At 42.3% G+C, this 12526-nt stretch overlaps 1 protein-coding gene and 1 pseudogene across 1 annotated transcript in view; both read left to right on the forward strand.

Moving 5' to 3' along the window:
• The window catches only part of GRIP1 (glutamate receptor interacting protein 1), a 684772-nt gene that overhangs the window by 224590 nt on the left and 447656 nt on the right, over positions 1-12526 (forward strand). The gene's annotated exons all lie outside the window — the stretch shown is intronic.
• LOC131519252 (large ribosomal subunit protein eL33-like) lies at positions 1533-2365 on the forward strand (annotated as a pseudogene).

Raw genomic sequence — 12526 nt, forward strand, 5'->3', positions numbered from 1 at the left:
TGCACACGTGACGAACTCGGGCGTGTCCTTCAAGACTCCGGTGGAGTACCCTCTGATCTTTGAAGCTCGCTCCTCTGATCACTGTTTGTCTCCTCTTTCTGTTAGGGCCTCCTATTTTTGCTCTTGTCTCACGATGTTGAAATTTTATGAGCCTCGCCCTCCTCCCACCCCCAGATGAGCCCCTTGAAATCAGGAACCACACTTCATTCATTTATGTATCTTCAGTGCCTAGTTCATGTATGAAAAATGTGAGGTACGTGTGCCTTCAGTCTTCAGTTCCCGCGTCTGTGACAGATCCTGCAAATCAATCATGGCACTTTCTGTCTCTCGGAGACTAGGCCTAGCTCCCTAGTACTTTGAATGCCACACTTGAAAGCTGCTGCTTACCAGACAGGTTCATTGTGATTGACATGCTGGTTTCAGCTGCCTTGTGACCACTGGCCTAGCAGAACACCTAGCTCATAGTAAGCAGGCATTGTTATTTTTAGGTGAAAAATGATATTAAATGGAAATCATATGAAACCTTTGTGGCTTTTGGCTTAAGCTTTGTTTGTGGCTTTTGGCTTAAGTATTCTGATGGAGTTGAATCTAGCAATGTTTTAAAACTTGCTGATACCTCCAATCACTGAGATTCAAACATGGTGTTGTTTCACTTTCATTATTTTGAAACACTCTGAGTTAAATAAAGTTAAACAGCCTCCTTTACATTGCAAAACCTACCCTTTTGTGCCAGAGTACATCAAGAATCTGCATGAAGAGAATAAAATATTTAGTGTTTCTCAGACTGTTGGAACAACAAAGGAGGGTTTTATGGAGCTACTGTTCCCCAGGACCCACTCTGTAGCAGATTCTAGATACTTCTGCCCATGTCTTCCCCACACTGTGTTATTTATGTATTTATAGTTAGTATTGGGAAAATGAGAACAACAGACTTCCTTTCTTCTGGTTTTGGAATATAATCTAGAATATTCTTTTAGAAGTATGTGACAGTGATTGCTTCTTCCTCTAATTTCCTGCTGGTTTCTCTAAGTGCATTGACCTTTGAAAATATATTATTAATTTTTCTTTCCGAAGCATGAAGTTAAAGTAGTAAATGATATGAGTCAACAGACTTGGATTCAAAGACCCCAAGGCCGACATTCACAAACGCCATAGGAGTGCAGTTCTCATTTCTCTTCATGACCCTTAGTTTTCTCACCTATAAAGTGGGGATATTGAATCCCCGAAGTGTCAACACAGGCACAGAACAAACAAACAATGCAGAGATGTGTGTTTGCTCCCTGTCTGATTCCAGATGTAACTAACACTCTTTTTTTTTTTTTTAACGTTTATTTATTTTTGAGACAGAGAGAGACAGGGCATGAACAGGGGAGGGTCACAGAGAGAAGGAGACACAGAATCTGAAACAGGCTCCAGGCTCTGAGCTGTCAGCACAGAGCCCGACGCGGGGCTTGAACCCACGGACTGTGAGATCATGACCTGAGCCGAAGTCGGACGCTTAACCGACTGAGCCACCCAGGCGCCCCGTAACTAACACTCTTAAGGATGTGTTTTTAAATCAGTTTGCTTAGAGAGCAGTTTCATTTCCAGAAGCTAGAGATGACTTGAAAGTGACTTGTGACACCTGACCAGTTAATAACGCATCTTATGTGTGCAGTAGGAGCTGGTAAAACCCAATGTCTCTGACTCAGCCTTAATGATGTAGTAACATAGTTTGGGATATTTGTTGCCAGTGTAGTTTCTCCCCAGATCCCCCTTCTGCCCTCAACACCCCCTCCCCCCCCAAAAAAAAGCAGATGGGAGAGGAAGAATAGACAGAAGACATCACTTCAAATAGGGATGATGTTGACAAAGGTTGGCACTGTGTTTTAAGAATAAGTAATTGCTCAGAATAAAGTGCCATGGGGGAGGGGAGCTGCTGCTGCTGAACTTTGGGTCCAAATAAGTGGGGCCTACTAGGAACAGGACTCCTAAAATGACAAAGATGTCTGGGAGGGTGTGGTCCGGAGCCATTTTTGCTGGCTATAAGCAGGGTCTCTGGAGCCAGAGGGAGCGCACAGCTCTTTTTAAAATTGAAGGAGTTTATGCTCGAGAGGAAACTGAACTCTGTCTAGGCAAAAGATATGCTCATATGTACAAAGCAAAGAGCAACACAGTGACTCCTGGTGGCAAACTGAACAAAACCAGAGTACTCTGGGAAAAAGTAACTTGTGCTCATGGAAACAGTGGCATGGTTCATGCCAAACAAATTCCAAAGCAACCTTCCTGCTAAAGCCATTGGCCGCAGAATCTGTGTGATGCTGTATCCCTCAGGGGTTTAAACTAACTGAAAAGTAAATAAATAAAGGTGTAGATTTGAAAGGAAGGAAGGAAGGGAGGGAGGGGGAGGGAGGGAGGATCATGGGAAACGAAGTCCATAGTGAAAGCATTTGGGAGTTTCTCCGTTATCTGCCTTATTGGGTAGTATGGATAGTAACGTTCCTGTCCCGGGGCTCATTTCACAGATTCCCCTCTCGCATCAACACTATAACATTCTGTTTTAACTTGTAACAGTACCCATGTATTTATGCTTAGGCTGCACCTAGATTGTTCCTGTTTCCTTTTGTATTTTGTGCAACATGTTGATGTTGTTGGGAAAACTGGGGATTGCGTATCGGGCAGCATTTTAATTCCAGTCTTACCACTTACCGCCTGCGTGATCTTGCCAAAGCATTTAACTTCTCTTGGTCTCCCGTCCTCTGCTGTGAAATGGAGATAATGATGTCTAGGATTCTTGTGAGGATTCAGTGATACTAAAAGTAAAGAACCTGGTGGGGCATAGCTGCTTCCTAAATGCTGGTTCCCCCAAAGCCCTCCTCCACGTCACTCCGAGAATAACCAGTATAAAATGTTAATCTGAATTTGTCTGTTTCAAATTTATCAGTGGTTCCCAGTGCTCCCAGGATCAGATCAAGGCTCCCTGCTGAGTCACTCAAGGCTCGCCCGCTCCCCCATGAACTGGCTTGTTTCCAAACCCATTTCCCATCATTCTCATCTCCACATGTTATGACCAGTCACCCTAAACTTCTCTGCTTTCCTCTGACCATTATGGTTTTGCTTGTTGTGTCATGCACTTCCTTTCCTCCCTAGGAGGTCTTTCCTGGCCACCCCTTGCCCCACCTGTCCAGAATGAGTGTCTCTCTTCTGTGCTGTTTATCTTGTGACACTTTTTCATTTCAATACGATCTGCTTATCTTTCCCTCACAAGATGGCACATGAAGGGTGCAACTTGTATCTTATTTATATTTATATTCCCAGGGTACAACATCTGACCTTCAGCAAGTGCTCAAGAAAGCTCTGTTTCCTGGATTCTGTCTCACCTTATTTGTCCCCCATGCCTGTCAACCCCAAAAGACCCATTATTATTATTCCTAGCAGAGCAAGACATATTTTAGTGACTTTGTGAACCCCCCAAATAACTTATTTTTAGTGTCTATTTAGAAAAAAAGAGATACATATGTAAGTGTATTAAAAAACAACAACAACAACAACAATAAACCACTCTAGGATCACCTGGGTTGCTCGGTCGGTTAGGTGTCCGACTCTTGGTTTCCACTCAGGTCATGATCTCACGGTCCGTGAGTTTGAACCCCACGTCAGGCTCCATGCTGGCGGTGAGGAGCCTGCTCTGGATTCTTCTCTCCCTCTCTGCCCCTGCCCTACTGACGCACACTCACACTCTCTCTCTCTCTCAAAATAAATAAACTTAAACCCTCTAATGACAGGAACCAATCATATTCATGAATTCTCAAATTATATTCTTACAGAATTAAGGTAATCAAACTGCAGATACTTCCGTCTTTTCAGCATCTTGTCTGCCGTCAGCGTCAGTGATTCGGGCAGAGTTCTGCTGCTAGAATGCCCGCCGGTCACTGTGGGCTCAGGTATCAGGGAAAGGTACGCACTTCGGTCTTAACTTTGGCCCGTGATTTATAAATGTCTGGATGGCAAAAAGACGTTTCAGAAGTTTATTTCTTCCAAGATGTGGTGTTAGAGCTGCTGAAAGAAAGTCGGATTTGTTAGAATTGGGCTGACATTTATAAAGACATAAAACCTCTGTGTGGCAGCAGCTTTAATTATTACTTAAGAGCAGAGTTGTTAAAATGGCTTCCCCAGATACTTGAGCTTTTGATTATGTAAGGAGGAAAAAAGAAAAAAAAAAAAAAAGATAAATTTCAAAATTGAAGCTCAAACAGTTCGCACTGCCAGTTACTCGATAATTCATTTTGGGGACGGCTTCTATGTGTGGTCTAGGAATGAAGCCAAATATCAAATGCATCACTGGCTGCTGACAGGTAATGATAAAGTGTTAAGGAAAAAACAAAACAAAACGGAACAAATCACAACTTGCCTCCATCAGAAAGATATGGGGATATTTACTGAAGTATTTGAGTATCTTCAATGTACATGAGCTCCACAGCAACCTGTAAGATTTAAAATCTTCTTTTCCAGGGGTGCCTGGGTGCTCAGTCGGTTAAGCCTCCAACTTTGGCTCAGGTCGTGATCTCACAGTTCGTGAGTTCGAGCCCCGCATCGGGTTCTGTGCTGACAGCTAGCTCAGAGCCTGGAGCCTGTCTTCAGATTCTGTGTCTCCCTCTCTCTCTGTCCCTCCCCTGCTTGCACTGTCTCTCTCTCTCTCTCTCTCTCTCTCTCAAAAATAAATGAAGAAAACATAAAAAAATTTAAAATCTCCTTTCCTGGTATTCATATAAAGAACTCTTTCATGGTTACTTTGAGATTTCTCCAAATCAGAAGAAAAAGCCCCCCACGTTCGATCCTTGAGACGTGAACTCTAAGCTAATAGTGTCTTAGTTGTCTGTTACTTTTCATATTTATCAAGGGAAACTTTAACAAGGAGGGTAGTATCCTTGGAGGGTTAAGATGCGTTCTGCTAGTATGGCATGTTTTACTTACTCTTATGCTTGCAATAAATGGAGGTTCGCCTGTGTTAGGATATGAGGCTATTCTCCAAAGACATGTATGCTGATAGCACTAATGATTTGCAATATTTAACAGTAAAACTGTTTTACTTGCAGTGACTCCAGGCTTTGAATTATAAATGGAATCATTTTATATCTTTTGGCATTAGTTGAAATACATGGGAATTGGCCCAGATTTCCCATTAATAATGTAGCAAGTAAACGTTTCAAAATCATTAGAGCTGATATCTCTATTTAATTGGTATTTGGAAGATACATTTTATTTATCAAAATATACATTCATAAAATTTATATAAATTTATACTGATTTGAAAAAAAATCTAAGTTTATTTTATTTTTTTTTAAATTTTTTTTAACGTTTATTTATTTCTGAGACAGAGAGAGACAGAGCATGAACAGGGGAGGGGCAGAGACAGAGGGAGACACAGAATCTGAAACAGGTTCCAGGCTCTGAGCTGTCAGCACAGAGCCCGACGCGGGGCTCGAACTCACGGACCGTGAGATCATGACCTGAGCCGAAGTCGGATGCTTAACCGACCGAGCCACCCAGCCGCCCCTAAGTTTATTTTAAAAGATATGATACTACATGTGTACTATGTTATGTTTATCTGTATGTATAAGCATTTTTTGTTTATTGTTTGGGCTGATTAAAAATCACAACTGAACTCAGGGGGTACTAAGAGGTGATTTTCTGCTTGTGATCTCATTCTAAGTGACATTTCTTTTTTATTTTAAGTTTATTTATTTATTTTGAGAGAGAGAGAGAGAGAGCAAGCAAGCAGGGAAGGGGCAGAGAGTGAGGGAGAGAGAGAATCCAAAGCAGGCTCCGTGCTGTCAGTGCAAAAGGCCCAACATGGGGCTTGATCCTGTGAACTGTGAGATCATGACCTGAGTTGAGGTCAAGGTTGGACACTTAAACAACTGAGCTACCCAGGCACCCCACGTTTCTTTTTATTTGACCTCAATTTACCTGCCGGGGAGGACTGCTAACTTATCACAGTGGGTAAATCTTACTGATTTAAGGCAAATCATATGCAATTTGGGGAAGGCATCGAATCACTTTTGAAAGAGAAATTCCCTGGCATGGCTAATGTAAGATATAACTTTCATGACTAAAGTAGGTACAGGAAGGTGTCCAAAAATGGGAGAATGAATTTGTGTCTGCACCGACAGCCCTTTTCACAGTCTTGACCCAGTCCTTCTCTCCTGAATTTACTGGCTCTATTTACAGAAGACTTTAAGTGCAATCGAGTTTTTATTTGAAATTGTACACCCTCTATTTATAGATTATGACTTTAATTCATGATGACGTGATGAGGAAAAGGAATACTAATCGTGGCAAAGTCAGAATTGTTAATGATGTGAACTGGCATGCTAGGTAGGTTTTTGATAAAGTTTTACGATTATGAATGTATGTATCTGTAATGACAGAGCTAACCTAAAATTGCAAATGATTAGGGATTGGAGAAAGAATGCTCAGTCTTTTAACACTTTGCTTGTTTAATGTGAAAAACTTTATAAGGAGACATACAATTCAGAGAACAAAGGGGGAGGATACCACACCTTGCTCAGCTGGGTACTATGGGAGGTTTGGTGAAGTTACCCACTTTCCATGGCTGGGAAGGTAGAATTGTGGGGTTTTAGAACTGGAAGGGGATTTCAGCTAGCCCATATTACAGATAGAGAAACCGAGTCCAGAGAGGTGAAGTTGGTATGCTTTACCCAGCATACCAATTTCAGCTTCATAGTCACTTGATTTCCAGTGGATCATAGTCACTTCTGGAAAGGCCCAGCTGGTAAAATCTTTCAGGACGGCTGTGAAGCCGGAATGATGAAGAGTTGGTTGGTGTTTTCAGTGTACAAAGGCTGTATAAATTTCAAACGTAATTATAATAAAACCCTGTATTTTGGCTTTGGGCTGCTGAGCTCTCAGAGGAACACCTGTTCTAGTCACAAAAACATCCTCCCGCCTATAACTTCTTTTATCGTAGACAGACGCTTGCCTTTGTCCCTGCTTTCCTTGGATAGCCTCCTGTTTCCACTTCTAGATGTCCTGTGTCTTGTGAAAGAGTGTCATTCTTTCAGATGCGGAAGCTTTTTTTTTTTTTTTTTAATTTTTTTTTTTCAACTTTTTTTTTTTAATTTATTTTTGGGACAGAGAGAGAGACAGAGCATGAACAGGGGAGGGGCAGAGAGAGAGGGAGACACAGAATCAGAAACAGGCTCCAGGCTCCGAGCCATCAGCCCAGAGCCTGACACGGGGCTCGAACTCACGGACCGCGAGATCGTGACCTGGCTGAAGTCGGACGCTTAACCGACTGCGCCACCCAGGCGCCCCTGGATGCGGAAGCTTTTTAAAAAAGATTGACCATTATCACTTACTAATATTTTACGTCCATAGCCTCTATTCCTAAACTTCTCTTGATTTTCAGTTAATCCTTCCCTCTTAAGAAAACCAGGGGTAATTTAAATAGAGAAAAGAGAAGAAAACTAACATTTATTCAGCACCTACTATTTGCCAAGTATTCTCTTTAAATTGCTTTTGGAATGAGGTCAGTATGAATAAATAAATCAATAAAAGATCCTATCCTGCTAAGATACCTTGCCTACATTATTAATTGCTGAATAAATCAAGGCTCAGAGATGTTAAATAAGCCAGAGAGAGGAATTAAAAAGCCAGTAAGTCTAAAAGGAGAGACATCTCCAAGAGAGAGGTCACATTTCCCTTTCCTCATTAATAAAAAGAGTGCTAAACAAAAATAGAGGAAGAAAAGGAAGGAAGGAATGTATTTGGTTACATGTTGGGTGCTACCTATCTGAAAATAATAAACAAATATATCTATATAATTTTTGTAACAGAAATAAGTACTTTTGAGAAAATGTGCCCTGAATTTCTTTGCCTGTTACCTCCATGCAGGTAACTCTTGTGGGAGTATCACTGATGTCTTAGGCATCCATGAGGCATGTCCAGGTGTTCCCGAGATATCCCTGAAATGTTGGGTTCATTTTTATTGCGTCCCTTTCCTGCTCCAGGCTAATGTTGCATCCAGATCAATGATTCCAAGATAGAAAGTTTGAAATCCATTCTCACGAAGCATTAAAACACGAGCAAACAAGAACAGCAACCAAAACAAAATAAAACCTTTGCACTCTGCAAATACAGTCGGGTGATAGTTCCCTAAGTCTTATAATACAGTTTCATCATTTGATAGAGCCGTTCCAAGGGCTTGAAAAGTGTCCAGGCACCTCAGGACCCCAGATCTGTGTTTGTAAGGCTCTAAGAAAGAATGAAAGTTTGAATTGCTTGATGGTTGACTGGTGTTGTGAGCTGTCTCCCTAGAGAGATGAAGTGTTCAGACGATAGGCTGTTGCCTCACCCGCACAACGGTTTTACGTGCTTTTTTTTTTTAATTGAATTTGTAATCTAATTCATCTCCTCTCTTGTCTCAGACTCCCTTACATTGAGCAGTGCCTCCCCGTGTAACCAGGTACCCCTCTGCTTATCGGTGTGTCCCCACAAATCTGAGACTGAAAAGGGACTTTAAATACTATCTGGACCAATCTCCTCCATTTTGTAGGTGAGAAAACTGTGGCACAGAGAGACTGAAAAATGAGGTTAGAGTTAGCCAGCGGGAGACCAGCTGAGCCACAAACTGAGCTTGGAATTCTGGGCTTCCAGTCCAGTGCTTTTTCCACTGGGCTGTGTCTGCTAGCTGAGAGATGTCTGGTCCTTGGAAAGGAATGAGAGAGGTAGACTGAAGAGGTAGGAATGTTTTCTTTCTTATTCTAGGACTAGCACACGTGCCTTTTGGGAAGTAGGTAAAAATCTATGTCTCTCTCTTTTTTTTTATTCAATTCAGTACGTAGTATGGGCTTAATACTACCACGGAAGGAGGTAAGGAGGGGAGATAAATAAAAGGATTTAAGAGCTAAAAAATTTCACAGTATCATTAGGTAAATAAAAATAACACAGATTGCAGTGTTGGGTAATCAAAAGGGGATTTCAGATAAGTGGTGTGGTAAATGTTCAGAGAGAGAGGAGACAGGGAAGGCTGGAGTGATCTGGGGAGGTTTCACAGAGAAGGCTAGAAAGTGAGCTTCCTGGGCCATATGAGCTTCCTGGGCCATAGAAGAAATGATCAGAGCAGAGAGGAGGCCGAGGGCTCTTTAGCAGGGAGGAACAGCTAAGAGGGATCCCAGCATCGGGTATGCATTGTAACCTGCTCAGGGTGGAGGGCTCATCCTGGGGAGATAAGGTGGGACTGGTAACGGAGGTGAGATGAGATGTTATCTTGAGGGCCACTAATACCAGGGAGGCAGAGAACTGGCATAAAGCAGCGCTTTCGGAAGCCAAATCTGGTGACAGTGTGCAGGATGGATTGGCGTTGAGGGGAGCTAGGCGGGCAAGAGAGAAGAGATAATGGAGACCCAGACTAGGAAGGCTCAGACACCGATAATGAGAATCCCGGCCTGGAAGGAGTTTATCAAGTGCCATCCCCTAGTTTATAGATTTGGGGTGAGGCCTTGGAAGTTGAGGTGACTTCCTCAGGATGACAGAGGTTAGTGAAGGAATTGGGTATAGCCAGAATGCGTATAGTTAGACTTTCAGTCAGCGCTCTTTCTATTTAAATTGAAATTTCACTGGAATGTCCCTCTGGCTGATTGTTTTATGCTGTAGTTTAGATGCCGCTTCCTCCAGAAAGCATTCCGCGATCCGTGGGTTCAGGTTATTCCTTTTCCTACATGCTTTTATAGCACGCCACACTCACCTCCCACAGGGTAGGTCACATGCTGGGTTATGACTGCCTAATGGCTGGTTACTTCTTCGGACTGTGAGCTTCCCAGTGACAGGACTATCTTCTGTCCTGTCTACTGTTTGATCCTTAGGGCCTGCTGTAGTGTCTGCCATATAGAAAGTGCTCAGTAAGTTCTAGGGAAATAGCTGAAACACAGAATCGTGTTAGGAGAGAGAGGGGGGAGGTCAAATCACTTATGTCTGATGCACCACCTATAAAACGAAGAAACAGTTTCAAGTTGGGGGTGGTGCCTGGGTAGCTCAGTCAGTTAAGCGTCCGACTCTTGATTTCTGCTCAGGTCATGATCTCACAGTTGGGGAGTTTGAGCCCCGCATTTGGTTCAGCACTTGACAGTGTGGAGCCTGCTTGGGATTCCGCCTCTCTCTCTGCCCCTCCCCTGCTTGCTTACACACACACACACACACACACACACACACACTCTCTCTCTCTCTCTCTCTCTCTCTCTCTCTCTCTCAAAAGAAATAAATAAACTTAAAAAAAATTCAAGTCAGGGAAATTATGACAAATCCGAGGATCAAATAAACTTACTTCTACCTCAAAAACATTTTTTATTTAAAATGATGATAATGCATCATTAAAAGAGAAATTAAAACACATTCTCATATCCTATTTCCGCAATCTAAATGCGGTAGGAAAAATTTCATCTTGAAATGATTTTCTAAATGAGTTTTTAACATGTTACCATTAGATCTTGAGGATGTTTATGAGTCTGATGGAATTGTCGGGCACATTCTAAAGCAAAATTTGTGGCTATGTTAGCTCATAAAGTTCCCTGAAACAAGGATTGTCTGATTAGAACATTTTCATTGGAAGACTCAACAACCAGATTTAAGATGTCTATCTGAAAGCTACTCTTTATGTGGAAATAAATTCAGCCCTTTTAACTTCAGGGTTTATATTAATGGTGCAGATAAATACGTATAATGGAGAGCACCATCTGATTAATCAAAGTTAAATAACATTACATAATTTGCCAAATAAAGATAAATCCTGTAAATGGTTTTAATTTAAGATGTCCATCAGAATTCTTGCAACTGATATATTCTCAGCAGGAAGTACCTTTTTGTGGAACAAATGACAGATTGTATATACAAGTAGACAAGAATGAATATATAGTTACAGGAAGCAAAGTGCAACTGAACCTGAGAAATAAACAGGGACCAGAGTATTCAGGGGTTCACAAGCTATATTAGCAAATTCTGTCTTTTTTCTAAGGAAATAGGAAAACTGAAGGCTTCTAGGAGAGAGAGAGAAGGAGTTACAGGTAGAAGATCGTGACTGACAGAGACCATTATGAAGCTACTAAAATAAACAGCCCAGGTGATGGGGCACCTGGCTGGCTTAGTGGGTTGAGCGTCTGACTTCAGCTCACATCATGATCTCATGATTTGTGGGTTTGAGCCCCGCACCGGGCTCTGTGCTGACAGCTCAGAGCCTGAAGTCTGCTTCGGATTCTGTCTCTCTCTCTTTGCCCCTCCCCCACTCATGCTGTATCTCTTTCTCAAAAAATGAATAAACATTAAAAAAAAAAAAAGAATGGTTTTAAAAAAGAAAGAAAGAAAGAAAAAAAAAAAAACCCAGCCCAGGTGAGATGTTTGTAATACAGTTATTTAAATACTGTCTTGACTCTGTTTTGAGGCCTTGGCTGGAGGCCAGTCATTTCCTCTTCTGGAATAGCTGACTAAGTCCTCATCACCAACCATCTCCTTTATTGGGCTTTCACAGGCTGGGCCACTATTCACCTGCTTGAACCAGGGCCAGATAGCAGACAACTAGGGACAGCCCCTATTCCCCAGAGCCCACTGAAATTATTCAAACCAGCCAATCCTAAACCGGTTTACCCAGCCTTGCCCATTCCTTCCCATGAAGACCTCAATAAAGATTCTTGCCCACAGTTCCTCCCTGCCTCTCTGCCTCCTCACAGACCCCTGTGAATCCCGGGATGCAAACCCCCCCCCGCCCCTCCGCTGTGACACGCACTTCCTCCCTTAGGAATTGTGAGTAGAATAAACTGCCTTTTCAATGGCATTGTCTTCTGATCTGTTGGCCTTATCATTCCTAAATAACAATCAAACCCATTACATCTGTGCTAGTCTAGGTCAGTGGTAGAGGCAGCAAGAAGCTAGTGAATGCAGAGATATTTAAGGGATAACATTAACAGAATTCTGAGATAGGTGCATGTGGAGGATGGGAGGAGAGAAGGCAATGAAGATGAGTCATAGATTTCTGGCTTGTGTAGTAGGGGCCCTTCATCAAGACTGGAAAAGGCTCTGATTGTGGGATAGTCTTGAGTTCAGTTTGGGGTATTTTGATATTGGGGTAACTTTGAGATGTTCAAGTGGAAAAGTCAAGGAGACAAGCAGACATACAGTTTCGAAGTGGTGACTAGAGCTCATTGAGAAAGGATAATACATGCGTAATAGACTTTTAAAAAATCCCAGCAAGTGACAATTACAGATAGTAGCACCAACAGCAAAGATGGCAGTCGCCAAAGGCTATTCATGAGGAATCTCTTCCTACAGGGACTGAGATGTCGGCATTGTTGGACTGCGGTGAAAGAATGCTAAGCAGGAGAAATAAATAGTGTGAACAAAGGTTCAGAAGCAGTGTTGCAAATTTGAACAATGAATAGTCCAGCTTAACAAGAGCAGATGATTTGTATGGGGTGGGGGGAGTAGGAGCAAAGGTGTAGAGTATCTGGATACTGAATCATTCAGCCCTTGAAGGCCT

This window comes from Neofelis nebulosa, chromosome 8, assembly GCF_028018385.1.
Source record: "Neofelis nebulosa isolate mNeoNeb1 chromosome 8, mNeoNeb1.pri, whole genome shotgun sequence".
Lineage (NCBI taxonomy): Eukaryota > Metazoa > Chordata > Mammalia > Carnivora > Felidae > Neofelis > Neofelis nebulosa.